This window comes from Arvicola amphibius, chromosome X (genome assembly GCF_903992535.2).
Source record: "Arvicola amphibius chromosome X, mArvAmp1.2, whole genome shotgun sequence".
Taxonomy (NCBI): Eukaryota; Metazoa; Chordata; class Mammalia; order Rodentia; family Cricetidae; genus Arvicola; species Arvicola amphibius.
This window is the reverse complement of record NC_052065.1, coordinates 67,846,184-67,852,198: the sequence shown is the minus strand read 5'-3', so window position 1 is coordinate 67,852,198 and position 6,015 is coordinate 67,846,184. Positions and strand designations below refer to the sequence as shown.

Below are 6,015 nucleotides of genomic sequence, written 5' to 3'. Positions count from 1 at the left end.
GAGTTCCGGAGTATATGGTTGTGGAAGGGAGCCTTTGACTCTTGTGTGACCTCTGATTTATTTTATTTCATTTTTACCAAGAAAGCCACTGTCTTCGAGAGTATTTAGCATGAGAGTTACTGACTGTGCAGTGTGTCACTGTCTTCGAGAGTATTTAGCATGAGAGTTACTGACTGTGCAGTGTGTCAGTCCATCATGACACAGAAGAGAAAGGGCAAAAACCAAGCCAAAAACCACACCAAACCCAAAACCACAGAGAGGCTTACATGTGAAGCAACAGAATCTTTTAACTCAAATCTTAAAGAAAATACAGTAGCAAAGCACATACAATCAACTGCTCAAACAGTGGGCAGGAAACAAGGCAAAACAACAGCAAAACTAATTAGGCACCAACTGTGTGGTTTCACATTGTGGCTGAGGGGTCTTTTCTATGGCTTATGTGCACAGCGGATGCCAGGTATGAAGGTCTTTAGGTGAGCCCAAGAGCTTGTGAGCTGTCCCATAGGGAGGTAGTCACCAGTGCATTGCTGCAGAAAGCTGCTCTCTGGATGGATTACACTGAAAACCTGAAAGTAGACAGAGAGGTAAAAATTGAATAAGGTTACTAATACCTGAGAGAGGCCAATTTTCATTTAAAATCCAAACTACAACAGCGTGCAATTATAATTATAATTCTGACTCAGCATCATTTATACATATAAGCCTAGGAAGCTATTTAGCCTTCTATTACTGCAACAAAAAAGTGAAATCATTAACTTAGCAATGCCCATTCTGGCTCACTGTTTCAGAGGTTCAAACCCATGTCTGGTTGGTCCAGGATTTGTGCCTGTAACACTGCACATGGTAACACTGTGGCATGGAGCATTCGACTCATAGTCAGAAGAGTAAGAGGCACAATTTTGCTGTAAGCACATACTCCAAATGACCTAGACCCTCCTGAAGGACAGGCCTAAAGTTCTTAATATAGAGTGCCATCTCCCTGTGTAACCGAAGAGGATCAAGGTCCTCATCTTTCCTCTTTCCAAAGTGCTGAGTAGACAGGTATGCACCACTATGCCAAGCTACTTCACAAATTCTTTATAATTGCCACTTCTGAGCAAATTTTAAAGGTTTTGTATGAAACAGGGCCTGCAAATATCTTTTTAAAAGTGCCATGATGTTAATTTGGGACGTGATAATGTTTAAATTTGAAGCCTCATTATTATAGTGAACTTCCAAACTCTGATTTTTAACCAGTGACAAAATAATAGAAAATTCAGCTTTAAATGCTGCTGGTGGCCATGTCAGAGGAGCAGCAGGTGGCAAGTGAAGTTCAAGCAGAGGCTATTCCCTAATGGATAAATCTTGGAGAGGCAAAGGCGCTGAGACCACAGACCCCAGAATGTCTTTTGCGTCTGCTGTGCCTTTGGATGTTTGCTCTTGTTATCTTTCTCTGGTATCTGGCATGGTGTGAGTGGGTATGGAGAGATCCCCGCTGTCTGTAATGTAGTATGTTTACATTACAATGGAAACATTCTGGTCTATTGAGCATTTTTATCTGTGGATTATTACAAAGATGATTCCTCTCTAAGTTGTACTGTCTAATTGAAAATAACATCAGTTTAAATAGAGATTTAATGATAACATAAAAAACAAGATAGTGTCATAAAGTTAGAACTCATGAGTTTCCATTGAGAAGCCATATAGACTGCAGTTTAGCTTAATGATTAAAAAAAAACAATTGAGTCCCAGTAACCCAGCTAGTTTAAATTCTTTTAATCTTTTTTATAGTTTTTCAAGCCAGGGTTTCTCTGTAGCATTGGAGCCTGTCCTGGAACTAGCTCTTGTAGACCAGGCTGGCCTTGAACTCACAGAGATCCTTTCGCCTCTGCCTCCTGAATGCTGGGATTAAAAGCATGCACCACCATTTGGCTAAATTCTTTTAATCTTAATGTTGGGAGATAACTTCACAGGTTTCTGGGTGCATAGCTGAAACAAGGCTTTGAAAATAACTTAAAGTTAGATTAAGATGTTTGTTTTCATCGAATAGCTAGCTTTAAGGTAACAAACCCAGGAAGACAATCTAAAGTTTTAGAAAGGCCCATAGTAGAATGAGGAGGAACTCTTTAAGGTCAGGGAGCAAGAACAAAGCAGCCCAACTATTAGCTGATGTGACTTTCTTGCTAGGATTGACTGACGATTAAAGTACAGTGGTGTATTACTTGTGTTTTAATAAATAAAGCTTGCCTGAATATCAGTGCAAAACAGCCACACTACTCAGCCATACAGACCAAACAGTGGTGGCATACACCTTTAATCACAACAACCATAGAGCCCAGACAGTAGTGGTGCACACGTCCTTAATCCCAGCACTACAGAGGAATATAAGAAGGGAGGAGTCATGTCTCAGCTCAGTCTCAGTCTGAGGATTTGTGGAGGCAGGATTGCCCATTTCAGTCTGAGGTAGAGGTAAGAGCTAGTGGCTTGGCTGCTTTGCTTTTCTGATCTTCAGCTTGAATCCCAATATCTGTTTCTGAGTTTTTATTATTTGTGCTATATCTGTTTTTCAACATTTGGGGTACAAATTCATGAAAAAGCCCTTTGCCTGTGTCTTTACAGCCACTGGCATAGGCCAGAGCTACATGAGGATGGAGTCACCACCCTACCAGCTACATTTTCCTTTCTTCTCTCCTGAGGGTCTTCCCTGAATACCTTCTCCCGTTGTGGCCAAACTAGGTAGCTGCCTTGAAATTTAGTCAGGATTTCACTGTTCTATGCAGTCTCATATCTTCTTCTTCATTTGTGGCAGATTTGGTAAGAAAATTGGGAATTCTTTAAGGGAGGAATTAGTAAAAAGGGGGATTTTTTTCCACAAGTTAAAAAAAATGGAAAACACAATTACAGTAGAGAAAATCGGGTATCTGTATGATTATGTAATGCATGATATAAAATGGAAAAATCAAATGAAGGGATAAACAACTTAACCGGGAATGATGTACTGTTAATTATCATTTTGATAATTATTGTTGTTTTGATAATTCTTGCTTCATCTCTTAAAAAGTTGCTTGCTTTGACTGCCAAGATAAAGTGCTTAGAAAAACTTAAAACAGATCACAGAACTATTCAAATCAAGACAGGAATTTAATGAGGAACCAATTTCAGCATTGCATTATAAGGTTAGAAAGGAATAGCCTAAAGTCTTCAAACAACCAGCCTTAATATATCCAGTTACCTTACAGGAATTGCCAAATTCTAGAGGCACTGTAAGTGCTGAATGGACTCCTGCGCCAATGTTAGATTTAAGGAGATTCAAGGAGGCAATAGTCTCATCTGGTAGGCATTCACCTTTTGTGAAACAAATGCTAAACTTGTGGTCAGTTTATTATAGAATTATCTCTAAAGACTGGATAGACTTGGTTAAAGCTGTTTTAGAGCCTGGTCCACAATTACAATGGAGTAGCTGGTTCAGAGAAGAGGCTAAGACTATTGAACAATGGAGTAGAGCTAGAGGTAGGGAAATCTCCCAAGATCAACTACTTGGAAAAGGAGATTATGCTACTGTAGAAAGGTAATATAGAAAGGTAGTCTCTATATGATGAATCCCTATATGATGGCCACATCCTGGCTTTAAGCTGTGCAGCAGCTTTGAATGCCTTGGACAGATTGGAGAAGTAAGAAAGAAGATTGACTTATTTACGAAAGTCATACAGGACCCAAAAGAGACCACAGATTTTTTACAAAGATTGACTTCAGCAGTAAATATAATATAATAACGCCAAATTCAGAAGATAGATAAATAATAATTGAATCTCTGGCTTTTGAAAATGCTAATTCTCTATGCAAAAGGATAATTATGTCTTTAAAGGCAAAGTCAGCACCTTTGAAGAAATGGATCTGAGATACAATAAATATTGAATCTTATGACCATGATAATGCATGGATAGGAGGGGTGATTTCCAGAAGTTTAAGGAAAAAATGAAATGTCAGGTGTTATAATTGTGGCAAACAAGGTCACTTTAAAATGTTTTGTAAACAGAGCATTCTTAGAAACAATGTTTTTTTCTAAGCATAATCCAAACAGAGTGCCCCTTTTTTTGGATATTCAGAAGGTATGGCAAAGGCAGGCATTGGAGTAATAAATGTATAACAGCAAGAGATATCCAAGGTGATTCTTGGCCATTGAGAAACTCCTTGAGGGGCTTCTTACAGGCCCCTATACCAAATCTAATTTAGTCATTTTTTGTGACCATAGAGGAAACGCCTTCCCAGAACAATTAAATAACCTAATGCATATTGTAAGAAACAGTACTGCTCTGGATAACAAAACAGCTACAAAAATGAAAACAAAAATTCAGGAAAAACCACAAAGCAAGTATTTTGGCAAACTTTATAAATGAACAAAAACCAAAATTAAAAATATGAGTAAACGGTGTTGTTATCGAAGGTTTGGTAGACACAGGTACAGATACAATAATAATAATCTCACCAGAATTTTGGCATCCAAATTGGCCTCCTCAGGAGGTAAATGTTCAGCTTTTAAGGACTGGAACTTTATCTCAGGTAAAACAGAGTGTTAGATGGGTCAAATGTATAGTTCCAGAAGGACAGAAAGGAAAACTAAAGCCATATCTTGTTAACATAGCAATGACTTGTTATAGCAATGGAATATTCAGATTAACATTCCTTCCAAATTAGAAATAAACCATAAATTAACATATATTTCTAGCAAAAATATTAAAAGATATTAGGAAGAACAGCCACAGACCATTCAGATTGTACAAGTACAGGACACAATAGCTACTGATCTTTCAAAGGCACCAAAAGCCCTACCCTTAAAATGGCATACAGACAAACCAGTATGGGTTGCCCAATGATCTTTAACAACAGAGAAACTGAAGGCTTCAGAACAGCTGGTACAGAAGCAACTAAAGGCTCAGCGTATTGAAGACTAACCAGCTCTTGGAATTCTCCTGAATTTGTTGTTAAAAAGAAATCTGGGCGAGTCCAGGACCTCCAGGGGAGTAGACCTGAACCAGAGACCTCTGCAAGACTAGGCAGGCCCAAGCCAGGGACCTCCCTCCACATGAGCATGTCCAAGCCAGGGCCCAAGTCACTTACCTCCAGGGGAGTGGGCCCAGGCCAGGAACATCTACGGAAACAGGCCTGAACCAGTGATCTCCGCTGGAGCAGGCCTGAAGCAGCAAACTTCACAGGAGCAGGTACAAGGAAGCAACTGCTGAGGGAGTAGGCTGGAGCCTGAGACCTCTGTGGGTCCAAATTCGAGTCCAGTCTTGGACCTCTGCAGGAGTAAGCCCAAGCCAGGGACCTCCGAGGGAGTGGGCCCAAGCCAGGAACATCTATGGAAACAGGCCTGAACAGGCCTGAGGGAGCTAACTCCACGGGAGCAGGACCAAATCAGAGACCTCTGCCCAGACTGGGCATGAATCAGTGACCTCTGAGCTACCAGGCCTGAGCCAGCGACTTTCCCTGGAGCTGGCCCAAACCAGCAACCTCCACCAGAGCAAGCCTGAGACAGCAACATCTGCCAGAGCAGGCCCAAGGCAGGAACCACAGTAGAAACTGACCCAAGCAAGCAACCTCCGGAGTAAGTTGGGAGAATGAGGACCATGGGAGAAGATTGAAGGGGAGGGGAGAGGAAGAGAGGGAAGCATAAAGGGGTTTTCTTTTTGTTTCCACAGGAGAAGAAAATCTATGGATACCATCAAAATTGATAAAGATTCAATTTGAACAAGAGATACCTCTTAATTAGAAAAGATGATAGTTTATCAAACAGCATGGTTATTTAATTTAAACAAACCTATAAAAATAAAAAGTGCTTTTCATTTAATAAGAAATAACTTGCTAAAAGAGAATTTCTTCATATTTAGGATTGGGGAAGTGTTTTGTTTCTATCTCTTCAGGAAAATAAAGGCATCCAGTTAAGGAATCTAGAGACCATTGGACAAATGAGACAACAGAAAAGGACAAATCACCCAGAGAAAAATGTCCCAAGAAAAAGAGTAAATTGGCCTATTG

General features: G+C 40.0%; 1 long non-coding RNA gene across 1 annotated transcript; it reads right to left on the bottom strand.

Annotated features, from left to right (window-relative positions):
* Positions 1–262: 262 nt before the first annotated feature.
* On the bottom strand, positions 263–5,413 carry LOC119805156. Its single transcript, XR_005283877.1, has 2 exons — positions 5,098–5,413; positions 263–566 (listed from the first exon to the last, which is right to left on the bottom strand). It is a non-coding gene; the product is annotated as an uncharacterized LOC119805156 (long non-coding RNA).
* Between the last annotated feature and the right edge of the window lie 602 nt (positions 5,414–6,015).